The sequence below is a fragment of the Dipodomys merriami genome, unplaced genomic scaffold (assembly GCF_024711535.1).
Source record: "Dipodomys merriami isolate MVZ:Mamm:240054 unplaced genomic scaffold, mDipMer1.0.p SCAF_3, whole genome shotgun sequence".
Lineage (NCBI taxonomy): Eukaryota > Metazoa > Chordata > Mammalia > Rodentia > Heteromyidae > Dipodomys > Dipodomys merriami.
In genome coordinates this window covers 44,005,377-44,033,002 of record NW_027204492.1, presented here as the reverse complement: position 1 = coordinate 44,033,002, position 27,626 = coordinate 44,005,377, and the positions used below count along the sequence as shown (strand labels likewise).

Below are 27,626 nucleotides of genomic sequence, written 5' to 3'. Positions count from 1 at the left end.
CTCCTGGGGAATCTTTGCCACCCTTCTTCTACAGTTTATGCAAACTGAAAAGTTTATATTTTCAACACCCCATTGTCCATTCCAATATAGGAAATAAGTGGTAGTTCAACAAAGAAACCACTCATGAGTAATAATTATACAGAGACAAGAGCAGGGAAATGAACTGTTTGAAATAAGTCTAATTCCTTGTGTGATGGCTAATAAAAAGAAACATCTGAACACAGTGCTTGAGAAGCATTTTTGTACTGTTTAACAGACTGAAAGTAATAGCCTTTTTTCTGCTCTCCATTACCATTCAAAACAGCCTTCCCTTCTCATCATATGTATTTCCAGAGGGAATAAAGATTGATACAAGAGCTGACTTTTTTCTATAACATCCAAATATCCAGAGACTGACCAGATGATTTCTTTTAGCACCAACCAACTTGAGTTTTAAAAAGTAAATCTAATCATGTCTCTAAATTTTTCAGAAATTACCCAGGAGCTGTGAAAAAGCCAGAAAATCGTCAAGGTAGCTCTCAGAAAGGTTGTTCAGAAAGTACGAGGGGATCCTCACATTTCTTCTTTTTAAAAGCAATCCTGTTATTATTATTGTATAGGTGATGTACAGAGGAGTTGGAGTTACATAAGTCAGATAAAGAGTACATTTCTTTTTTTTAACAATGTCACCCCTTCCCTCACTCTCCTCTAGTTTTTCCTTCCTGTCTCCACCCACAAGTTGTATAGTGTATTTTAACGGTGTCTAATGAGTATCACTGCTGCATTGGTTCAACCATCCCTTTACCCTCTCTCTTTTTTAGTATATATTTTTATTGTTAAGATTCTTACAAAGGGGTTACAGTTACATGGGTGAGGTAATGAGTACATTTCCTATAGAGCATTGTTACCTTTTACTTTGTTTTCCCCTACCATCCCTTCCCTCCTCAACTCCCCAACTCCTCCCCCCACCAAAGTTGTAAAGTTCCTTTTCAACATAGTGTCTAGTACATCTCATTATTCCAATGGGCCAATCTGCATCCTTAGTTCAGCATTTTGTTATTTCCCTTCCCCTCCACAAATTAGAAAAATGTATAAAAAAGATGCAGGGCACCCAAATCAGAGTGAAAACAGGGGTAATACCATGGGGGAAGAACATACAAAAGAAACAAAAAAAATCACATAGTACATTATAAATACATTAAAAACAACAGCAAGAAAAATAAAAACCTCTTGTGTCCCAATTTTGGGGTTCATGTCACATAGCATCATCATTTCTTTTCTTTTTTTATTGTAAAAATACTGTAACGAGGGGTTACAATTACATGGGAAAGAAAATGAGTACATTTCTTTTCAAGCATTGTAGTCTCCTCTTGTTTCCCCTTCCCATCCTTTCCCATCCTCCCCCCACCCCTACAACCAATCCTCCTCCCCCCACAAACAAAGTAATAAAGTTCGTTTTTGATATAAAGACTGGTACGTCTCACTGTTGCAATAGGTACACTTGTATCCCTATTTAAACTATTTGTTTTTTCCCTTCCTCTCCACAAATTATGCCGACATCAAATACAGTGAAAGCAGAGGTTATACCATGGGGATGGACATACAAAACAACAAAGAAATAATCTTATAAATGTGTTAGAAACAATCATGAAAGAAGAAAACATTTGAATACATATCTTAGGGTTCATTTCCTTAACATCAACTTATCTGACCTTTTCTGCTTGACTCAGACATATACTAGTTATTGCAAATAAAGGAAATCATGGGACCTGTGTTTCTTTGGGCCTGGCTTACTTCACTTAATATAATTTTTTCCAAGTCTTTCCATTTTCTAACAAATGGGACAATGTCATTCTTTCTGATGGAGGCATAGAATTCCATTATGTATATATACCACATTTCCTTGATCCATTCATCTACTGAGGGGCATCTGGGTTGGTTCCATATCTTAGCTATGGTAAATACTGCTGCAATAAACATAGTCATGCTGTACCTTTAGTGTGGTCTTGTTTGTAAACATTTGAATAAATGCCCCAAAGTGGGATTGCTGGGTCATAGGGGAGCTCTATGTGGAGTCTTTTGAGGAACCTCCATACTGCTTTCCAAAGTGGTTAAACAAGTTTACACTCCCACCAACAATGTAGTAAGGTTCCCTCCTGTCCACATCCCCTCCACCACCTGTTGTTATTAGAGTTCTTCATTAAAGCCATTCTAACTGGGGTGAGGTGGTATCTCAATGTTGTTTTGATTTGCATTTCTTTTATGGCTAGAGAGGTTGAGCATTTCTTCATGTGAGTATTGGCCATCCTTCTTTCCTCTTCAGAGAAGCTTCTCTTTACATCTTTAGCCCACTTATTTAGGGACAGTTGTTTCTTTGAGGATTTGTTATTGGGGAATTTAATTTTTTGAGTTCCAGGTATATTTTAGATATGAAACCCTTGTCCATTGTATGGCTAGTGAAGATGTTCTCTCAATCCATGGGCTTTCTTTTGATCTTGCTAATTATGTCCTTTGCCATGCAGAAGCTCTGCAATTTCATGCAATCCCATTTGTCCAACCTTTCTTTGATTTGTTGTGTTTCTGGGTCTTTATTAAGAAAATTCCTGCCCGTGCCAAGGAGACCTAGGATTTCTCTTATTCCAACATGTAATGTTTTCAGAGTGTCTGTTTTGACTCTGAGGTCTTTGATCCATTTGGAGTTGATTCTGATGCACAGTTATATATAAAGATCTACCTTTAGTTTTCTACAAGTAGTAAACCAATCTTACCAGCACCATTTACTGAAGAGGCTGTCTTTCTTCCATTCTATTTTTTTAGCTCCCTTATCAAAGATTAGATGTCTATACGCGTGTAGGTTCATTTCTGGGTTTTCAATTTTATTTCACTGGTCTTGAGATCTGTTCTTGTGCCAGTACCAAGCTTTTTGGATTAGTATGGCTTTATAGTAGAGTTTGAAATTTGATACTGATATTCCTCCAGCACTGTTCGTTCTGTTGAGGATGGTTTTTGCTATTCGGGGACTTTTATTGTTCCATATGAATTTTTGGATTGCCTCTTCTATTTCCTTGCAGAATGAGGTTAAGAAACTTCTCTGAAGAAGAAAGAAGGATGGCCAAGAGACACATGAAGAAATGCTCAACCTCCCTACCCATAAAAGAAATGCAAATCAAAACAACATTGAGATACCCCAGTTAGAATGGCTATAATCAAGAACTCTAATAACAACAGATGGTGGAGGGGATGTGGACAGGAAGAAACCTTACTGCATTGTTGGTGGGAGTGTAAACTTGTTCAACCACTTTGGAAAGCAGTATGGAGGTTCCTCAAGAGACTCCACATAGAGCTCTCCTATGACCCTATGATTCCACTATTGGGCATTTCGCCAAATGTTTACAAACAAGACCACACTAAAGCTACCAGCACGACTATGTTTATTGCAGCATTATTTACCATAGCTAAGATATGGAACCAACCCAGATGCCCCTCAGAAGATGAATGGATCAAGAAAATGTGGTATATATACATAATGGAATTCTAGGCCTCCATCAGAAAGAACGACAGTGCCCCATTTGTTAGGAAATGGAAAGGCTTGGAAAAAATTATATTAAGTGAAGTAAGCCAGGCCCAAAGAAACATAGGTCCCATGGTTTCCTTTATTTGCAATAACTAGTGTATGTCTGAGTCAAGCAGAAAAGGTCAGATAAGTTGATGTTAGGGAAACGAACCCTAAGATATGTATTCAGATGTTTTTTTTTTTCGTTCATGAGATTGTTTCTAACACATTTATAAGATTATTTCTTTGTTGCTTTGTATGTCCCTCCCCCACAATATAACCCTTGCTTTCACTGTATTTGATGTCGGTACAATTTGTGGAGGGGAAGGGGAAAAACAAATCGTTTAAATAAGGATACAGGTGGACCCATTGCAACAATGAGATGTACAAGTCGTTATGTCAAAAATGAACTTTACAACTTTGGTGGAGGGGGAGAGCTGGGAGGATCTTGTGCAGGGCAGGAGGAGGATGGGAAGGGATGGGAAGGGAAAACAAAGGAGGAGGCTACAATGCTTGATAAGAAATGTACTCATTACCTTGCCCAGGTAATTGTAACCCCTCTGTACAGTATTTTCACAAAAAAAAAAGATCATGTCATCTGCAAAGATGGAGAGTTTTACTTCTTCTTTCCCTATTTGGATCCCCTTTATGTCTGCATCTTGTCTTATTGCTGTAGCTGGGCATTCTAATACTAGATTGAAGAGAAGTGGAGATAGTGGACAACCTTGTCTTTTCCTGAGTTAAGAGGAAATGGCTTAAGTTTTTCACCATTAAGTATAATGCTGGCTGTAGGTTTATCATATACAGCCTTTATTGTATTGAGAAATGTTCCATGGATTCCTAATTTTTCCAAAACCTTCATCATAAAGGGGTGTTGGATCTTGTCGAATGCTTTTTCTGCATCTATTGAGATAACCATGTGGTTCTTATACTTGCTCCTGTTGATGTAATGAAGAATATTAATTGATTTACGTATATTGAACCAGCTTTGCATCCCTGAAATGAATCCTGTTTGATCGTGCTGTATGATTTTTTGGATGAATTGTTGAAGTCGACTGGCCAAAATTTTGTTGAGAAGTTTTGCATCAATGTTCATTAAAGAAATGGGTCTATAGTTCTCTTTCTTTGATGAGTCCCTACCTGGTTTTGGGATGAGGGTTATGATGGCTTCATAGAATGTGTTCGGTAGTGAACTTTCTCTTTCAATTTCATTGAAGAGTTGGAGGAGTACTGGTGTGAGCTCTGCTTTGAAGGCCTTGTAGAATTCCGCTGTAAAACCTTCTGGTCCTGGACTTTTCTTAGCTGGGAGGTATATTATTGCTGTTTCTATTTCAATGCTTACTCCATTTGTAATAGCCCGACAAAAAATAAAATACCTAGGAATTAACATAACCAAAGAAGTGAAGGACCTCTATGATAAAAACTTTAAAAACTTGAAAAAGGAAATCAAAATAGAACTTAGAAAATGGGAAAAACTCCCATGCTCCCAGATTGGAAAGATTAACATCGTGAAAATGGCAATACTTCCCAAGGCTATCTACAAATTCAATGTGATAACTATCACAATTCCAACCTCATTCTTCAAGGAAATAGAAGAGGCAATCCAAAAATTCATATGGAAAAATAAAAGAGCCCGAATAGCAAAAACATTCCTCAACTGAAATAACAGTGCTAGAGGAATATCAATACCAAATTTCAAACTCTACTATAAAGCCATAGTAATCAAAACAGCTTGGTACTGGCACAAGAACAGACCTCAGGAACAATGGAATAGAATTTAAAACCCAGAAATGAACCTACAGACCTATAGCCATCTAATCTTCAATAAGGAAGCTTAAAAAATAGAATGGAAGAAAGACAGCCTCTTCAGTAAATGATGCTGGCAAAATTGGTTAACTACTTGTAGAAAACTAAAGCTAGATCCTTATATATCACCCTGCACCAGAATCAACTCCAAATGGATCAAAGACCTTGGAGTCAAAGCAGACACTCTGAAAACATTACAGGATGAAATAGGAGAAACCTTAGGTTTTCTTGGCCCAGGCCGAAATTTTCTGAATGGAGACCCGGAAACACAACAATTCAAAGAAAGGTTGGACAAATGGGATTGCATGAATTTGCAGAGCTTCTGCATGGTAAAGGACATAGATAGCAAGATCAATAGAATGCCCATGGATTGGGAGAAAATCTTCACTAGCCATACAATGGACAAGGGTCTCATATCTAAAATGTACTTGGAACTCAAAAAATTAAATCCCCCAACAACAAATCCTCAAAGAAACAACTGCCCAATAAATAAGTGGGCAAATTACTTAAAGAGAAACTTCTCTGAAGAAGAAAGAAGGATGGCCAATAGACACATGAAGAAATGCTCAACCTCCCTAGCCATAAAAGAAATCCAAGTCAAATCAACATTGAGATACCACCTCACCCCAGTTAGAATGGCAAAAATCAAGAACTCTAATAACAACAGATGCTGGAGGGGATGTTGGCAAAAGGGAACCTTACTTCATTGTTGGTGGGAGTGTAAACTTGTTCAACCACTTTGGAATGTAGTATCAGGTTCCTCAAAAGACTCCACATAGATCTCCCCTATGACCCAGCAGTCCCACTTTTGGGCATTACCCAAATGTTTACAAACAACACCACACTAAAGCTACCAGCACAACTATGTTCATTGCAGCAGTATTTACCATAGCTAAGATCTGGAACCAACCCAGATGCCCCTCAGTAGATGAATGGATCAAGAGAATGTGGTATATATACACAATGGAATTCTATGCCTCCATCAGAAAGAATGACATTGTCCTATTTGTTAGGAAATGGAAAGACTTGGAAAAAAATTTACTAAGTAAGCCAAGCCCAAAGAAACATAGGTCCCATGATTTCCCTTATTTGCAATATCTAGTATATGTATGAGTCAAGCAGAAAAGGTCAGATAAGGTGATGTTAGGTAAATGAACCCTAAGATATGTATTTTAAATGTTTTTTTTTCTTTCATGCATTTGTTTTTAATGCAATTATAAGATTATTTCTTCATTGCTTTGTATGTCCCTCCCCCACAATATAACCCGGCTTTCACTGTATTTGATGTCGGTATAATTTGTGGAGGGGAAGGGGAAAAACAAGTCGTTTAAATAAGGATACAGGTGGACCTGTTGCAACAATGACAAGTACAAGTTTTCATGTCGAAAACGAACTTTACAACTTGGCGGGGGGGGGGGGAGGCTTTGTTGGGTGGGGAGGGAGGATGGGAAGGGTAAACAAAGGAGGAGGCTACAATTCTTGATAAGAAATGTACTCACTATCTTGCCCATGTAATTGTAACCCCTCTGTACAGTATTTTCACAATGCAAAAAATAAAAATTAAAACAAAGGAGAACGAAAGAGAAATAAAAGTGAAAATAATGAGTAGGAAAGGAAAAAAACGGATCTAAAGGTCAGTAGACCAGCATCATCTTATAAGGTCATATGTACATAGCTTTTGACCTTTTCTACTTGTCCTAGACATATACTAGTTATTGCAAATGAGGGAAACTATAGGACCTGTGTTTCTTTAGGCCTGGCTTACTTCACTTAATATAATTTTTTCTAAGTCTCCATTTCCTAAAAAATGGGTGGTGACATTCTTTCTGATGGAGGCATAGAATTCCATTGTGTATATATACCATATTTTCTTCATCCATTCATCTACTGAGGGGCATCTGGGTTGGTTCCATAACTTAGCTATCCCTTACACTCTCTTGAACTCTCCTCAGAGGAAATTTTCTATCTGCTCTATTTACTTTCTTCAGAACACACCCAACATATTGTCAAGGGTGGGAGGATAGTGAACTGATTATTCATTATAAATAGAGCAAAACATGTATGGCAGATTGTCAGCTTCCCCAGTGTGTTTAAGATGGAATTACCTGTTTAAAAATTCAACATATTCACAGACATTATATAAAGGAAGCTTCCTCTCTTCAATGACCTTTCTTTTGCAAATCTATAAATAACAAGTTCTTTCTCATATTAATTCCCATTTCTCTTTTCATCTCATCTCTCTTGTCTTCATTCTGTTATGTTCAGCTCATCTCTGCCATGACCAAAATATTCTCTCATCTTTCTGTTCTATAACAGACCTCATCTCTCTTCCTTCAACTTTATGATCTTTCTTCATCATAGAAAACCTTTCTGGGCTGGGAAGGTGGCTCAGTGGTAGAGTGCTTGCCTTGCATGCCTGAGGCCCTGGGTTCTATTCCTCAGTACCACATAAGCAAAAAGAAAAAAAGCCAGAAGTGGTGCTGTGGCTCAAGTGGTAGAGCGCTCACCTTGAGCTGAAGAGCTGAGGGACAGCGCCCAGGCCCAGAGTTCAGACCCCATGACCAAACCCAAAAAGAAAAGAAAAGAAAACCTTTCTGTTTAGAAACTCATACTCCCAAGGAAACTATGGGGAGGCAATCAGAGGCAATAGCGGTGGCCAAGTCTCTTCCAGAAAACTCACCAACATAGAAAAGGCCTGTTCTCAAAGGCATTTCCTCCTTCCCAACAAAAGAGTAATCTTGACTGTTCCATGGACCCTGCCTATTATTAGAAACAGCTGTGTCTGAGATGTCCTTAGTAGGATATGGAACCAGCAACCGTTACAAGGAAAAAAAACTTGAGGGAAGGAATATTAACTGTTTATTTATATAGTCTTTGTAACCTATAAAAAAAAGCCCACATTTCCCTATAAGAAAAATTGTTAACTTTTACAATAAAACTAAAATTTAAATCTTAGACAATTCCTCCAACTTCTAAAATGCTGTCATAAAGTTAGTGTCTCCCCCCGAAAAAAAAATCAACAGGATGTTCAGTAAACCACTCAACCAAGTATTTGCTTATTGGAAACTCACAGCCTGATACAATACTGGTCCTCTCTTGTTCATGTAAAGATCATTGGGCCATGAGCCACAGCTTAAAGAAGTAAGCTTAATTTTAGTGAATTGGATTCCCTAACGTCAGATATAGAACCTGACTAATGGGAACCATAGCTTGCCAAAATCTACAGTCTCACTGTTCCACCCATTAAATATGCTTAGAAGTCCCATGGACAGCCCCAGAAGTTTACAGATTCCAATCAACTATCAATAACTTAAGTGTAAGTGATTGTGGATGAAGTTCAAGCCAAGTGTGGTTCCTTTATAGTTGCAGGAATTCCAATGCTATTATGGCACCCATAATACTCACACCTAATTATTTAGACAAGCATTCATAAGCTAAATGTTATAGGATGTTCTGAAGATGCTACAATTACAGCTTTCAGGACAGTACTAACAGGAGTCCCATTCCTAGAGTTCCAGGGTCACCATACAGGCAATATTGACAGAACTCCAATTTGGATGATTATGATGGAAGAAGGAGGAGTTCCTATATGCCATGCTGGTACTATGGAGACATGTTTCTGCCTCTTCAGGCTTCTAGAGATGAAGAGAAAAAGCAATGCACATGTAAACATTATATCATGGAACTCTAGTAAGTCATAGCTTTACTGAAATTGCAATACTGCATTGACAATAATTTATTGAATTTGAGTATTTTTAATATGATTCAAACTCAGTGCTCTATTATCCTAGCTTTTCTCCTCAATCCAGAGTTTCTCATGCTATAAAACTGCTCTGTTTTAGAAATTTGCTTTGAAGTGATCTATTCAGGAAAGTGGCTTTTCAATACCCAGTTGTATAAAAAATAAACATCATTCACTGAGCATTCTTAGAAGCAGAAGTAGCACCTCAGTGCATAAAAAGGCAATGTTTTCTTCTTGTCTGTGACCTTGTCCTGACAGTCACATCCAGTAGGAAGTCATCTATCTCTGAGTAACTGTAAATTACTCTCCTCCAAGAATAATCTGGAAAATCTGAGGCATGAAATAAACCTGCTGTCTCATCACAAATCTCCTATTTCAGGACTCAGAAATATGAAAGTCCATGTATTTTTTCTTAATGACAAAACAGTTATTGGATCCCAAGCCAACTTTGACTGTAATTGTGGGTGAGGGTAGGGACACCCACAATATTTATATTTATATTTATTGTGTAAAAATCACCTTCACTTTAATAATAGTGCACATATATCCTTCACACTACTTAGCTACTTATCAGTTAGACAAATCTCAAGAACAAAACTTAGTTGAAGTATCAGGTAGAACTGAACTTTTCTCTAATCAATGCAGGTTTCTCCAATTCAAATGTTTTTTTTCTTTCTTGCGATTGTTTCTAACATATTTATAAGATGATTTCTTTGTTGCTTTGTATGTCCGTTCCCCACGGTATAAGCCCTGTTTTCACTGTATTTGATGTTGGTATACTTTGTGAAGGGGAAGGGAAAAAAACAAATTGTTTAAATAGGGATACAGGTGGACCCATTGCAACAATGAGATGTACAAGATGTTACGTAAAAAAAATGAACTTTACATCTTTGGGGGGTGGGAGTTCGGGGGTGGAGGTTGAGGAGGAGAGGGGAGCTCGATGGGAGTGGAGATGGGAAGGGATGGGAAGGGGAAACAAAGTAGGAGGCAACAATGCTTGATAAGAAATGTACTCATTACCTTGCCCATGTAATTGTAACCCCTCTGTGCGGTATTTTCACAATTAAAAAATATATATTAGTACATCCTTACTTCCACTAACCACATAATCAAATGGATTATAAATGCATTTCCAAGTTTTAAAAGTAGTTTTGTTGGATCTCTTCTTGTCATATTTAATATTTTGTGTTGCTTTTTTGCCTAATTCTTTCATTTGTTTCCTTACTGCCACAACTGGAGATCATGAAGATATGATTTTAGATATCCCTAAACCTCCTGTAGTTCTCATTCCCTCCTGACAAGAAGCTATAAAACAGTGTAATTAACTCCAGCTGCCCCACCTTCACTTCTGACTCTAAAAGCTGAGCAAGCCGACCCCGCAGGGTGTGGACTACAGTGGATGGAAAAATGTCTGGCTCCATCCCAGCCACAGTGTGCCTCTCCCAAATTGCAATCCTCCCTCACTGGACAATACCTAAGTTCTGCAATCATGTTTACACAGCTGGAACTATGCAGTTCCTAAAAATCATGCAAAGAATATTATGACTTCTCCCTGCTCCAATCTGAATTTAATCTTATTTATTCAATGAAGAATAAATGTATTAAATTCCCAGTGCTGGGATAAGGGTTACTGGGAAAGAGAGCAAAAGCTCTCCTTCTGAACAAAATGTTTATTACCATGATTGCAACAGCCCACAAGTGTGAAGCTTTCTAACTAATAGTATAAAAGAAGGAAATAAAAACTTAGTCCCAAGGGGAAAACAGTACTAATGGGAAACACAACCATACCCTTCAAAATGCAATTTAGAGTATTGTTACCTTCAAAAGTGACATAGTGAAGATATTGACACTTCTTAAGCAAGGCAGATTTCTAGTCAGTCTAACCCTAGAGCATGAGTGAGCCTGATTTTCCAAAGAACTCCTGCCTTGAGTCTGTCATATTCCTGCTCACCACCACAACCAACAAAAAATTCTCCCTGGAGCCCCATGAGGGACTGAAGTAAGGAAAAGATAGAGTTTATGCTTAGGCCAAAGTATTTGACAATCAACTGTACTGAGAGCCTAAAGTTATATGGACTAGTGAAGAACATTTTAACATTACTAACTTTTGGGGTGCAAACTTGTCAGCTATAGCACCCAGTTCAAGGCAAACTTATTTCAAGAAAGAATGAGGTATCGATCACATTTAGTGGAGCAATTTAAAACTGAATCTGCTCCACACTCTCTAACAGCCTATCTGGAGCAAGCTCCTCAGTAAAGTACACATGTGCAAGGGTACCAGTCCATTCCCCAAAGTAGTATAGCAAAGGTCCTAAGACTGTAGACCATGGAGAAAGACTGCCTCTCCAGCTCCAACACATTGTAGCCTTGTCCTATAGAAGGTACTTAAAGTAACCAGGCTCTGTTTTGTTCCCCCATCCATAAGACAAGACTAATAGGATGGCCCTCATGGTCTTGTAGGAATGATTGAAGAAGAAATGCATGTAAATGGAGCTAAAAATGCCTGATACAAATGAAGAATTCAAAACACATTAGCTATTCTTATCTATCAAACAGCTCTAACACTTTGGGATAGATGGAGTCCAAGCTTAGTCCTTAGACCATGAAATATATAAAAGAAAATAACATAGGAAACACTTGTTTTTAAAAAAAATACCACCCCATCAGGCTACATTGGTAACCTAAATACCAACATTAGTCTTTTGGATTATTTCTACATTAAGATGCAAATGCTACATTGAAAGCAAGAAGTGTTTGTTTAACTGGTTCGTTGAAATAATTGGGACCTTGGAGAAACACACATGGAACTCACAAATTTTATGTATAAAGTAGGAAATAGCAAAGAAAAACTGGGAACATGGAGACCTGAGTGGAAGGAAACTATGAAAACCCAAAGATGGCACTGGATGTTTGAGCTCTGAGTAAGGGAAGATGCATGCAGATAGGTACAAAAGCACTGTGTACATAATTGTGCCAAGGGCTAGTCCTTACATACCCTTCTGAGAAGGTGAGAAATGCTGTCTCTGTGCTTTGATTTCCTCCTAGGCACAAAGCTAATTGTAATTCTGTTACAGATTTCATCACTTAAGGGGAAACAAAACCACACATGCATAATGAATTCAAATTCTTAAAAAATAGGCTTCAGACAAGAAATATTGACAAGATGCCTAATATGCCAAGTATATGGAATTAAATTGAATTCCCCACTTGGGGTGGGGAAGCAAAAAGAAGCTGCACCATACACATTTGGAAAGGCAGTGTTAAACTGACAGCACAAAATGCTTTTGATTGATTAACAGGGAGAATAATGTGAAAGGAGAATTAGAGTGAAAAAGAAAGTAGAATTATAAAATTAGAGGTCAGAGAGGTAAGCACCTAGAGAAAAGAAACTAAAGTTTATTAAATACAGTTACATACAACTAAATCAGAAAGATAGTCAAGAGGGCCATTTAGAAATCAAAGATAAGAATTTATGACAAATGAGGGCCACTTAATTCAGGGAAAAATACACTTTAGACTTTTTATCCTCTATTTTTCCACCAAAACCACAACAGGGACATCAGACTAGATTCTCTTCATAGATCAGCATCTCAAAAGACTGAACAATCAAATCACTAGTGATAAGGCAAATGAGGCTCTGAAAGATTGATAAATCCCATACTTCATATAAATTAAGTCTCCCAAAGTGTGAAAGGCCCCAAAAGCAAACCAAAACTACTCTTGCTATGGGATTTGATAGTTCTATCACACAGGAAATAGACTAGTAGTCCTGAACTAATGGCCAGTTAAAAAATCAAAGGAAAGAGCCAATCATTCCATTTGGGAAAAGGAAAAGCAGCTGCCAAAGCATCAGAGGGGAAACAGCTGTGTTCTTCACTTAGGGGAAAGACCTAATTAAGTTGAAATTTCAAACTATTCAGAAATAGATGGTTCAGTGAGGGAAAAGGAAAAGGAGAACTTGAATTGGGTGTACAAGAAAAAGAGGACCACTACCACAAAAATACACACTTGAAAACAAAGTTGAGCTAAATATATGCAAGTAAAAGTCAAAAGGAAAGAAGCTCTGAATGTTTAACTCAAGCTAGCTTTGCCAGTTTGTCATTCTCATTTCCCTTGCCATGATGGAAGGAGTTTTACAACTTAAAGCCTGTGACTAAGAATCAGATTTCCCATGCCCCTTGGGCTACTTAGGTACATCAGTTGTTTCCATCTGTCTCATAGTAATTCTTCTGACTATCTGATCTTTCTGGTGTCATTGCTATTTTCTGCAATACTTTCCCTAAGAAGCATCTCTTCCAAACTTGAGGTAGCCTTTCCATACCATCAATTAGCCTTTAGCTTTCATATAATGTATCAAGGAAATACTGTCTTTGGATCCATGCATTGTCTAAGAGTAAATCATTTTACTCCTAGCATCCACAGAATGGGGTGGATCTGTTATTTGGTAGTGTTTAGAAAAATTAACTTATCAACACTTGCTCACTATGTATCTTATTCACTCAGTAGCATGCTATGACACATATGTGAAGAGAAGTAAAGTAGTAAAGAAGGTAACTGTATCCAATTTTTTTAAGTTATAAAATATTCACTATGGGAAAGTGAGCAAAGTGGATCAAGTATGATATGCTAGCTTCTGGAGAAGCAGAATCACCATGACTGCGAGATCTCAGTCCAAGGCCACCCTAGGCAAAAAAATAGTTCATGGAAGTCCATTTCAACCAATTGCTAGGCAGATTGTGCATACTTGTCATCACAGCAAGAGGGGAAGTACAAATAGGAAGACCTCAGTCCACACTCTCCCAGGCATAAAAACAAATAAAATAAATAAATAAAAATAAATTTTAAAAACACAGGTAGACAGTTCAAGTGATAAGACTGCCTGTCTATCATGCGCAAGACTCTGTGTTTAATCCTCAGTACCACTCCTGCAAAAAAAAAATCTTGATATTGAAATTTTTCATTTTCAATTGAAACCACCTCCATTCTCTGTAAAATAATAATAATAATAATAATAATAATAATAATAATAATAATAATGAGAATTTGTCCCTAGAAGTAATGAGGGTAGAATTAAGTTGAAAAGGGCAGGTTTGAAGGAAGAAATAAATAAGAAGCACAGAAAAAGTATGTACACAGGGAGAGGGAGGAATAGAGGAGAGATTACAATAAAATTATCACTTGACAACTGGCCCCATTGAAGAAAGGACATGAGATATGGCCTAGAGGGTTAGTGTTTAAGAACAGATTAACTGAAAGTAGTATAACCCATTAGGATAAGAAGGAGTCTCCTTGATTTTTTCTATATTTAATTTTATTGTCAAGGTGATATGCAAAGGGTTATAGTTACATATGTAAGGTACTCAGTAAATTGTCAAATTTTTTACCCCTTCCCTCATTTTTCTCTCACGTTCTCTCCACTTACAATCCCCCAAGTTGTAAAGTTCATTTCCAACATATTGTCTTGTAACTATCGCTATTGCATTGTTTAAAGGAAATGGAGACTGTTATGAACTAGAAATAGCCATCTTATTCAAGAAAGAATAAATGATTAAGTCCATCATGTCCATCAGACTTATTTGGTCCCTAATACTAGGGTAAAAAGCCCCTCCCTTGATGGAATTCAATAGGTCTTAGTCTGACTGTAATTTTTATTTATTTTTTTGCAATTTTTATTGTGATTAAGTGATTACATAAATTTCACAAATTTCACAGTATTGTAGAATAGTGATACTTCGTTGAAGTCACAAACACATTCTAACCTTCATGGGGCAAATTGTCTTTATCGTGGATAAATGTAATTTTTAGATAGACAAGTGACATGCACCTTCAGTTTTTCACCCCAAGCTTTATGACATTACCACTGAGCAGCTTCCAAGGAAGGGAAGCCAAAGGGAGGAAATTAAGATGAAAGAGCAATCACCCCTCAAAGTAAGCAAACCATACCATCTGTTAACTTGAATATGGCACTCATTACAGATCCATTGGCAAATGGCTATGTGCTTAGGACTCTGAAAAGGTTATGCCAAGAAACCAACATTAAAATAAAAGAAACTTAGAAGTCAAATTATCAACTCCCTCATTCTGCATTCAAAAACAGACAAAAATTGAATTCACATGGTATAAGCCATGCATATAAGGTGTTGAAGAGAGCCAAATAAGAAAAAGAGATCAGGACAAATAGAGTATTAATCATAAAAGAGTATTTATAGAACTTAAACTTGGTCTATAATTTCAAAGTGAGAAAGAAATGTGGTGAGAAAGACATCATTGTGCAAATTCCATTTTGAAGGCCTACTCTGGAATATTCACAATACTAAGTGTTTTATGTTTTGTTTCATTTAATCCTTACAACCTGCTTGCAGAGCAAATATTATCAATATCTCCCATTTTGGAGAAGAGAAGTCCAGAGACAGAACAGGGGAGTAATTTGCTTATAGTCCCAAAGCTCTTAATGTGTGTAATGCAATGAGAACTTCACTGACCTGAGCTCCAAACTCAGGTAAGTGCTCTTGTGGCTAAATGAGATCATTCTACCATGACAGTGCTCAACTCAACAAGCCAAGAAGGAAAAGGTCACAGGGGAAGAACTGATTCAGAATTATATTGTCCTAAGAAAAGGTGAGATTCACATAGAAATATAATGGGATGTGAACATAAAAGAGGGATTTGAAGAAAGGGGAGGGAGGAAAGAAGGGAGAACTGAGGAGTGATGGCAATCAAAAGATGTTATATATATTTACAATAAAAAATATACGAAAAGATGTTACGTATACAACATCATGTATGTATGTATTTATATGATAATAAAACCCACCAAACACTATTTAACAAATAGAGCAATTAGAATATCATGATATAACCCTTCATATTACAAATGTGTATATGTTAACTTAAAATTTTAATATATATTTTTAAAATAAAAAGTACATTAATCTACTAAGGGGCATCTGGGTGGTTCTATATCTTAGCTATGATAAATAATGCTGAAATAAACATAGTTGTGCTGGTAGCTTTAGTATGGTCTTGTTTGTGATCATTTGGGTAAATGCCCAAAAGTGGGATTGCTGGGCTATAGGGGAGCTCTATGTGGAGTCTTTTGAGGAACCTCCATACTACTTTCCAAAGTGGTTGAACAAGTTTATACCAACAATGTAGTAAGGTTCCTTTCTGTCCACATCCCCTCCAGCATCTGTTGTTATTAGAGTTCTTGATTATAGCCATTCTAACTGGGGTGAGGTGGTATCTCAATGTTGTTTTGATTTGCATTTCTTTTATGGCTAGAGAGGTTGAACATTTCTTCATGTGTCTATTGGCCATCCTTCTTTCCTCTTCAGAGAAGTTTCTCTTTAAGTCATTTGCCCACTTATTTATTGGGCAGTTGTTTCTTTGAGGATTTGTTGTTGGGGGATTTAATTTTTTGAGTTCCAGGTATATTTTAGATATGAGACCCTTGTCCTTTGTATGGCTAGTGAAGATCTTCTTCTAAGTGAAGCCAGGCCCAAAGAAACATAGGTCCCATGGTTTTCTTTAGTTGCAATTACTAGCATATGTCTGAGACAAGCAGAAATGGTCAGATAAGTTGATGTTAGGCGAAATGAACCCTAAGATAAGGACTCAAATGTTTTTCTTTCTTGCGATTGTTTTTAAGATACTTATAAGATGATTTCTTTGTTGCTTTGTATGTTCCTTCCCCACGGTATAACCCCTGTTTTCACTGTATTTGATGTTGGTATAATTTGTGGAGGGAAAGGGAAAAAACAAATTGTTTAAATAGGGATACAGATGGACCCATTCCAACAATGAGATGTACAAAACATTATGTCGAAAAACGAACTTTACAACTTTGGTCGGGGGGGGGGGAAGAGGGAGTGAGTGGGGGGGGGGAGAATGGGAAGGGATGGGAAGGGGAAACAAAGGAGGAGGCAACAATGCTTGATAAGAAATGTACTCATTACCTTGCCCATGTAATTGTAACCCCTCTGTACGGTATTTTCACAATAAAAAATAAATAAAAAAATAAAAAGCACAGATCCTTTTCCAATTCATAAGTATGATGATTGGGTCCTCATCCACTTGTGTGACATGTGCCTCCCTCAAATCTTGTTATGACATTGACACATTACCCATCTGATGTGAAATAAATAAAAAATACAGAAAGATTAAAAATGTAGTGGCAGAGTAGTGATAAAAGTAATAAAGAAGGTAAAGATAGGCAAAGTAATATATATATGGAAATATTACAATGAAACCCTTCACACTGACAATGAATATATACTAATAAAAATATGAATAGGAAAAAGAAATTTCACTTTCAATTACTGATCCAAGAAACATTGTTCATCATCCCATCTACAAATATAAAAACTGAGATTTTGAGACGTTAGTGACTTATCCAAGGATGTATGCTAAATTAATTATATAGCAAATATTACAGGTCTCAGTTCCCTCTGAGCCACGTAGATAAACATGTGTTAAGGACTATATTTTCATTATTTTGCATTGGATTTGGATTTTTAGGAAGGCAAAAGTTATATACTTCTGGTTACATTGATCATAGAATGCTATGTTCAAACTATGAAAGAAATTTTATTTTCACAATGAAACTGATTTTTTCCTAAAACTTTGTACTCGGAGTTCTTTTCCTATGTCTGATTTCACACATTTTCATTTGCCTCCATCCTTCCCCTTCTTCTTGCCCTTTGGATGTTCACAAACACAAAGATGTTACAAGGTCCTTCTCAAACATTTTGTGCCACAAAAACATAGCCTGTAAGGTAGATTCAATATCCTATAACAGTGAAAGTGAGCCACCTAATGTGAATTAATACAGGGCAAAAAGCTCTAAAGCAAGGCAGGGGTAAAAAAAATTTCCCATTTATCCACTGTGTATTGGAGTGGCTCTCTTCTGGGATTTATATAGAGAACATTTTGCAAGGGGTTGTGCTTGAGGGTTTTTTTTTTTCAGTCATTAATAAATTCAGGTTTTTTCCACCACAAAAGAGACAAAAGTCCAAAGGCACACAAATTCCCATCATTTTTCAGATGACAATGTCCCCATGGACCTTCCTCAAGCTCATTCATATAACAAAGAGATGAAACCTTTCAGGTAAGAGCTGGGAATTTTTCAGTCTATTGTTAGGAAAGAATAGAATATTTCCTCCTCAGGGTGACTTTTTAGAGGAAAACTAGAACTAAAAAATACCATTTTCTTATTTATTTTTAATCAAAGCCTAAGCATAAGGTGAGAACAACATCAAAAGAATCAAGTGATGTCTGCCACCCATTATCAATTTAAGAGCAATGACACAAGGCAGGGAGAACAGCAAAGAGCTTTACTATACACCCTTAGACTTGTGGTGTGCATTTCATGATAGGAGGAAAGTAAAATAGAGTCAACATTATCAGAAAAGAACCACAATATTGTCTACCCCCAAAGTGCTTAAGAACATGTGTATTTCACTATTTAGAGGACAATACACCACTCTTCAAATGTTTTGTGAACATCCTATGATTTTTCAAACCAGAATCTGGGCTGACACAAAAATTGTATTTGATAGTGAAGGCAACTTTCTAAAAACATCACACAATGAATAAATCAAATTAGAATTACCCCTATGTTCCTTTGGACATTAATAGCACTGGGAAAATTTACTCAGTTGCTTGGACATGCCCTTTCTGTGGATGACTTCCAAATCTCCACCAAATTCCAAACTTGGAAACAATACAACAGCAACTACTTACAACTTGGAATCTGCATAAATGCATTGCTTTTCTTAATGAGATGCTGGGAGTGTGAACTATAACTATTCAATGAAATGTCTTATCTTCTGTTAATGGGATCAGATAACCACAGCAGATGAGTGGCTTTGAGGACCCTAAAATCATTCAAAGTGTACATATCACTGACCCCATCTACTTTCTGTTTTGAACACTTAATATGTACCAGGAAATTTACCTGGGCCATCTCACAACCATCGTGACATTTGCAAATGAGAAAATACAGAGTTCCAAAAAATAAGCAATTTTACTGAAGTCAATAGTCATTTAATGATAAAAGTGAACATGGAACCTAAATTTGTCAATTTCCAAGTTTCTATTCTTTCTTTCTTTCTTTATTTATTTTTGGTTGGTCATGGGGCTTGAACTCTGGGCCTAGGCGCTGTCCCTCAGCTTTTCCGCTCAAGGCGAGCGCTCTACCACTTGAGCTACAGCACAGGTTTTCTGGTGGTTTATTGGAGATAGGAGTCTCACAGTCTTTCCTGTCCAGGCTGGATTTGAACCGTGATCCTCAGATCTCAGCCTCCTGAGGAGCTAGGATTACAGGCGTGAGCCACCGGCACCCGGCCCAAGTTTCTATTCTTGGTCACTATGATGTTCTTCTTGCCTTTTTGTTTACAGGAAGACTAACAATGCCACTCCAAAAAATAATATAGTAACGTGAGAATCATTGTACTGGTTCATTAGGATTGGTTCATATTAGTTGGAGCCTTAAACTGATAGAACACTATCTAGAGGACTCCACTGAAAAGTAAAATTCTCAGGTGTAACTATGAGGATTAGCAACAAACTATATATTAAAGGAAGTTTGGGTTATACTCAGTGTTCCTGCCAATGTTAGCTTCAACCATAGATATTTGTATTTTACATCATTTCTCTTACTACCTTTTTCTAATTTTGTGAGCACTTCTCAATCTGCTAAGATTCTGAAATGAACCCTCAGTTTAAACAGCTGCCATTCATTTTTGTTGATATTTTTACAAATTCTGTGCTTTTTTCCCAATTTGGGTTGCTGTAAGGGATAAACAATATAACACGCATTCCCTAATATAAAATTTCAGGTACTTTTCAGGACTTTAACTATTCTACACTGATAACAGTGTAAAGCTAAGATACGGAAGAGGTTTTCAGTAATGCTACAAGTAGAATATTAGGTATTGTGCCTGAATTTCTCACAGGTACTTTATTCTCTAAATGATCCTATATGATTAATAATACATCTCTGGAGAATATATCCCTTTCTAAATCAAATAAAACACTGTTTAACTTTGCGAATCTTGCTTATTTAATAGACACCCACTTCTTCATCTAGAGATTCTGTCTTCTAGGATCATGGAAATAATTTATTTTAGGCAACTTTTGTTTCAAATAAATGAAAAAGAAGAAAGGCACAAGAAGTGCTGTAGTCAGATAAACAAAAAGGACAGAATAAACACATGGATCCAACATGCTGCAATCATGTATCATCCTCTTTGTTTAATGACACATTTCTAAGTACTTGAAATATCAAAGAGGGAGTGGGATGGGGAACAAGAAGCAGCAGCCAAGAATGCTGCATCCATCTTCATCATTCAAATAATAGTATTTTGAATGTTGGGTGAGTCCATTTGATAACCTATCATTTTCAGCTAAACAGCTCTAGACTTAATAGACATTTCCTCCTCCTAAATGTACCATACTCATTCCTCAGCTCATCATCCCACGGAAAGGAAGCAAAACACACCTCTACCCCTCTCAAGCAATCAAGAGGAATTTAGTCCAAAACAGAAGGCAAATAAGCAGTTGGCAGGCAGGGCTACAGCTCCAGTTTAGAAATGGATAGCTTCAAATCATCAACACACAACATTGGTGGAAACATCTGCCACCCACTTCAGTACCACCAGAATCTGGAGAACATTCTACATCTTACCAAAAGTGGCTTTAAAGTAATTTTCTGTCATTTTAATTATCAGAACATTTCGGATTAATCATCTAAACCTTACTTAAATAACAAGTCAGTCATTTTCCATCATGAGGGAAAACACTGTATTAACAGAAGCCTTAAAGTGAACTGTGTTTCTCTGGGATTTATATTTTAAACCAGAGATCAGGAGCAAATAGTTTTATGGATCTCTATCATCACAAAGACAACACCAAAAGGCTAATAAGAGATGGTTAGTTTGGAATGGTAGTGACCTGGTGTCAGCTCCAGCAGCTCAGTCTGTTTGTACTCATTAGCTACATAGATTATCAGCTGAATTCAGAAAGTGTTCACTTGCTATGTTAGCAGAAGGCTAGTGTGAGTTCATTTACCTTCCCTTCAGCTAACTGGGGCCCACAGTAAGGTAATGTTTTCTACAATCAAAAATGAAGATTTGTACTAATGGCATGGTGAAAATACAAATAGGGTGAATATAGTCAAAATACTTTGTGTACATGTGTGAAAGTGGAGCAATTAAAATTGTTGAGATTGGTTTAGAAAGAAAGAGAAGGGGGAGAATGACAAAGGATGACAGAGGGAGTAAGTATGATCAAGGTATACTGTATGTAAATATGGACACTTCAAAGTGAACCCTCCCCCCCCTTTTACAGCTAATTGATGCTAATAAAATATTTGGGGAAGGTGTGCTTTGCCTTCAATTTCAGCTGTGGTGAAGCTCAGAAGAATAACAAAGCCTTCTAGATCGACAGTTGGCACAGAACAAAGGTCTGCTTTAGATCTTTAAAACTCCCTTTGTGAGCTGGGTATAAGTGGCTCATGCCTGTAATCCTAGCTATACAGGAGGCTGAGATCTGAAGATCATGGCTTGAAACCAGCCTGGGCAGGAAACTCCGTGAGACTCTTATCTCCAATAAACTACTCAAAAAAGCCAGAAGTGGCATGGTGGCTTAAGTTGTAGAGCTTTGACAGTGCCCAGGCCCAGAGTTCAAGCCCCAAGACCAGCGAAAGAAGGAAGGAAGGAAGGAAGGAAGGAAGGAAGGAAGGAAGGAAGGAAGGAGGGAGGGAGGAAGGGAGGGAGGAAGGGAAGAGAGAGAGAGAGAGGGAGGGAGGGAGGGAAGAGAGAGGGGGGGAGGGAGGGAGGGAGGGAAGGGAAGGGAAGGAAGGAAAGAAGGAAGGAAGGAAGGAAGGAAGGAAGGAAGGAAGGAAGGAAGGAAGGAAGGAAGGAAGGAAGGAAGGAAGGAAGGAAAACTCTTTTTGTGCCCAGATACTATATTTCTGAATTCTCATCTTACCACTAAGAAAGTTCACCCAATATACAAAAACTCATAATAAAGAACTCATCATTTCTAAAATGTACAAACAGTTTGATAAGCATTGAATTAAGCAATACAATTTGCACTTTGGGATTTACTCTTTACTTTGCCCTTAATTTATGTCTTGACATTAATAAGGTTTCTAAGCCTTATTTGCATCAGTTTCTCTTCCAGAAAAAATGGAATAGATATTTATATGCAGCATTGTCTAGTGTATATTGATTGCTTGAATTATAAAGACTAAATTTCTTGCTAGTTATGGTAATAAAAATCCCTCAACTTTAATAAAATAGTTTACTTTTGCATATGAATAGTTCAGCTTCTGCATCTGATTTGCTTTTTTTTATCAACAGTGTTCAACCTGACTTAAAAGCTGAAGGCATTTTTGTTTCAATATGCTGATTTTTAAATTAAATTAAAATCAAACCCATTCTTTTGGTTCACCTCCCAGATTAGAGCAACTGACAGCCTCATTAATGATTAAAAACAGCAGGTGGCTATGCCTTGGAACAATTTGACCTGTCTAAATATCTTGGAACTACATCATTCCTTGTCTATGTGCTAACAGGAAAAGATCTTGTTGTTCACACAGGTTGGAAACCCTATACAAAATGAAAGAAGAATGCAAGTTAACCAACATCTATTAAAAGAAGAGAGTATATGCACTTTGGTGTACAAAGTGGCCCCTGAAAGTTGGAAAATACATGTCTGGAACTGAAGTTGAGTTTGCAAAAGTAGGAAGTTGTCTTAGGTAGAGTCAATTAGAGCTACCAAATTTTCCCAGGTGATAAAAGAAGTGTATACTGGAAGATTTCTACTTAAAAAGAAATATTAGAAATTATGATTTTGTTCAAACCAGATTAGTTACACTCAAAACCTAGAGACTAGACAATTGACCACCTTTGGAAAGATTCTAGAGTTTAGCCAACTCTGGTGCTATGATTTTGAGTTTTAACTTGATCCAGGTCAAAATGTTTCCTCTTAAAGTATGGCAGGAATATAAGACAGCTCATTAGACAGGAATGTGGGACATTGCTAAGTTAAAAGAAACCAAGCTTACCATAACATAATATTATTATTACCTCTTAGCAACTTTGCATGGTTGCTGTCTACACAATTGTAAAAGATAATGGAATTGAACCATTATTACCAGGACTCCTAAAAGGCAGACAGTCTCCTGAGAGGCCTCCTTAATATGATAGTCTAAATAGTTGATCCTCTGATAAACTCCCCAAATCACCTCCGCTACACAACATCTTGCACAAACCTTCAGTCACACAGTAGATTTTGTCCTATATATTTCTAAGTAAAGCCCACTGTTCACCATAAAACCTAAAATCCTACAATGCCTTTTTAGCTTTGTTAACTATTCACACATGTTTATCCCCAAACATTTTTCTCAAAACAACTCTGGAAACTACCTCATTGATAATCTCTTTAGCACTAACTCAGAGGAACTAATCTGTATTGTCTTTACTTGGCAGAATGTTTGGTTTATGGGGTTCTATTCTGTTTTGTTCATCTACCTTGAGTTCTGTTTTGTTTTGTTTTGTATTCTTTTGTTGTTGGTTTGTGATGTATTTTCTGTGTGGGTGTTTTTTGCTAGTAAGAATTTGAACTCAAAATGTCACACTTGCTCTATTTGCTTGCTCCAGTAGCTCTCTACCAGTTGAACCATATCCCAATTCCTGCTTTTTTGTTAGTTATTTTAGAAATAGGGTTTGAAGACTTTTTTCTGGACTGACCTTGAACCGTAATCTTCTATATCTCAGCCTCCTGAGTAGCTAGGATTATGAGCCACCAACAGTGGGCCCATCTAAGACCACTGAGACCTTTTAAAACATTTCCATAAGAACCTGTATGTAAGTCCATATAAAACATCTTTCTTTTTCTGTATTTAATTATTAGATATATTTATTGTACTATGATATATGTCTTAAATGTATTTATAACTATCTGATTTAACATATCTGTTATATATATTATTGTAAAGATACTGTACAGAGGGGTTACAGTTACATGACTAAGGTAATGAGTACATGTACTAAAACACCTTTCTTTATGATACTAAATGTGAGCTCAAACTTCTTTTATCTAGGGCTTGGAGGGATGTTTCCAAGCTACAGTTTTATTGAAGCAGTCTTACAACAAGAGAAATTGAAAGATTCCCTGTGAAAAAACCACATTTCCAAAATAGATGTATCAATTAAGCTTTTCCTGGCCCAAAATGTACTGGCTATGAAACAATCTGATGAAGAGAGATTAAAAGTAACTGAGGTAACAGGTCCACCTGAATCCTTAAACGACTTGTTTGTCCCCATCTCCTCCACATGTTATACTGACATCAAATATAGTGAAAGCGGGGGTTACACTGTGGGGGAGGGACATACAAAGCAACAAAGAAATAATGAGAAGTACAAAATGTCATGTCAAAACCAACTTTACATGTCGGTGTGGGCGGGGGAGGGGGGTATAATTGGGTGGGGGGAGGGGGGAGGCTGGGAAGGGAGGTGAAGGGTAAACAAAGGAGGAGGCTGCAATGCTTGGTAAGAAATGTATGCATTATCCTGCCCATGTAATTGTAGCCCCTCTGTACAGTATGTTCTCAAATAAAATAAAATAAAATTAAAAAAAAGTAACTGAGGTAAAGCCTGACCCTAGATGACAAAAAGCATCTATGTGAAAAGAGAAACAGCATCTTACAAATATTTTGGCCACACAATTTCAAATGACGTATACTTCTAATATTTTTTAAATTGCTTCCCCAAAACTGTGACTGGACTTAGTGTCCCACATTTATTTTATAATACAGAAGAGGAAAAATAACCAGAAGAACACTATAAATATTAAAATGTCATGTTTAAACTTATATTTCCCCATACTGATGGAGTTTATTTATGATTCTTAGCCATCTTAACCTAGGACAGAAATAATAGTTCTTTGAATGAAAAACCCACAGAAGATAATGATTTTGCTATTTCAATGAACTTTTTGAATTTGTGAAGCAATCCCTATAAATTGGTCCCATAAAACAACTTGATTCCTTCTTTCCTCTATTTATCATGGACTATAAAACAACTGGAATCTCAGCGCTGGGAGCTCATGCCTGAAATCCTATATACACAGGAGACTGAGATCTGAGGATTGTGGTTCAAAGCCAGACTGGGCAGGAAAGTCTGTGAGACTCTTGTCTAAATAACCACCAGAAAACTGGAAGTGGTGCTGTGGCTCAAAGTGGTAGAGCACTCACCTTGAGCAAAACAAAGAGCTCAGAAAATTCAGTCCCTGAATTCAACTCCAGAAACGACCAAAAAAAAAAAAAAACCTGGAAAATGCTCATCTAGAAAATCCCTAAAGGAGCATAATTGTATCTAGCATACCATGTTAGGAACAGGCTTCCCCTACTCTTTCAATGCAATCCCATTATACCAAAGTGCTCTTTTAAGAACATTTTTCTGTTCAAATCAATCTTAATTAATTTCTTTACTAATGCTATGTAGTCTATTCCATCCTGAACTGTTTTGGTACTGGATGAGAAACTGATACAGAAGGAAATTTTAATTGAACTGTGTACTCCCTTTATATAACCTCCATCCTCCGATGATTTCTAAATACCTACAAACATAGAAATTCTTAGTATAAACTAGTCAATAAAGCATGTGGCATTTATTCTCTTGGTGAATAATATCTCTTTTACAGTAATGTTTAGAAACAGTAAGTTTTGAAATGACTTAAGAATAAGATAACGTAAAAGTTCTAAGTGGATCAGAAAAAGGTGTGTGTGTGTGTGTGTGTGTGTGTGTGTGTGTGTGTGTGTGTGTGTGTGTGTGTGTGTGTGTGTGTGTGATGGGATTTCTATTGCTATTACTCCTAATGTCCTGTATAGAGAAAAGGCCCATACCAACATAATGCTAATGATAACTGCTAACAGCATGAATGATTCCATTAGTTAAGAGCAACTTTTTATTCCAGCAACTATTTTGTCAATAAACTGTAAATAACACTATGGAATCAATCTAATTATCTGGTTCAGCAATATGTATGAAATAATCAAAAGAAAAGCTCCACCTCTCACCTCTCTTGCTACCTACTAAACTATTGTTAGAACAGCAGAAATTATAAAAGTTTCTTAGCATCAGAAAAAAGATTAGGCATTGAGTGCCTCTAAACCAACCAGATAACTAAGCACTTCAAAGATTAAACCTATCATGCTACCTGCTCAAAGGTCAGCAGAAATTCTACCTCAGTAGGTGCATTAGGAAAAAAAGTTATATTGTTGCAATTAGAACATTATGGAAGAAATTTCATAATATTCTCATTGAAAATAAGATTGATTAGAATACTTTCACTTGTTTCTTTATTGGCATAATATTAACAAGAATTTTAGGTGGTTTTTACATTAGAAAGAATTATTTTATCATTTAAGTAACCTTGATCACCTCAGCAAACCTAGGATAAACCAAAGTAAATTAAAATGATAACTTTCATATTCAATAAATGACAGCAATATTCAACACATTCAATTTGTAGAATAAGGCACATAGTAGATTGTCAAAAATATTGTTGCCTGATATTAGAATGGTGGAATACCTGAGACACAATGAAAGATGCTCAAGTCACATAATAGAAGCATTGCATACCGTTTTCTAGGTTCAACTAATTAAACACTTCACTAGATACATTTGCAAGAGGATGAGACATTTTAAAAAGATTCTATATAAGAAAAACTAAGGAAGAAATAACAATATGAATTGCAAAACATATCCAGACTCAAAGATGCAAATTCAGGTCCAGGGGGATCTAATCAACCTCTTTGTTGAAGTAAAGATAAAAAGTTTTTGACAGCAAGTGTTATTCTGATAAAATGGAATTTTCAATTACTCTGTGAACATCTGGTATATGCTACCATTTCTGGAGCCTAGAAGCACACTGCTTTGTAATGTCACAAAATAGTCTCCATTGAGAACTCTCTGTTTTGCCAAGAGATTAATTGAAATGAATGTTTGAAAATTTAGTGAGGTGAGAGGTGAGTCAGGGGGATATGTAAGAAGATAAGGAAAGGATGTTCAGTCCCTGAATCAATTTCATTAAAAGCCTAGAGAAACTGAAATTACACATTGTTGGTAGAGTGTTGAAAGTGTAAACATCTTAATACACTGGTGGGTGACACTCCACTATGTATACAATGCAGACTACAGAACATTTCATGACTAATTTGTAGCAACAGTTACACTAGTTACAGACAGAGTTCTTCAAATCCCATGTTTTACACAGTAAATTTACTAAATGATACTTAGGTGATGAATCTAGTAAGTAAACAACTTTGGAAAAATGTAAAAGCATCTACACTTCCAGAAATAAAGCAGTGATTATATTGCATTTGATGCATTTGGATATGAAAAGCAGATAAATATTATTGCAGATTTCTGTATATTGCCTGCATTTGGTATCAATTAGCCTGGAAGGGAAACCAATTCAGTGTTATAGTGAACTCCAAACTGGGTGCATATTAGAGTAATTCGAATCATTTTTATA

At 36.7% G+C, this 27,626-nt stretch overlaps 1 protein-coding gene and 1 non-coding gene across 4 annotated transcripts in view; one reads left to right on the top strand and one right to left on the bottom strand.

Moving 5' to 3' along the window:
• Pcdh19 (protocadherin 19) overlaps positions 1 to 27,626 on the bottom strand; it is a 121,102-nt gene that overhangs the window by 17,718 nt on the left and 75,758 nt on the right. The gene's annotated exons all lie outside the window — the stretch shown is intronic.
• On the top strand, positions 17,110 to 17,213 carry LOC138840595 (small nucleolar RNA U13). Its single transcript, XR_011376153.1, has one exon. It is a non-coding gene; the product is annotated as a small nucleolar RNA U13 (small nucleolar RNA).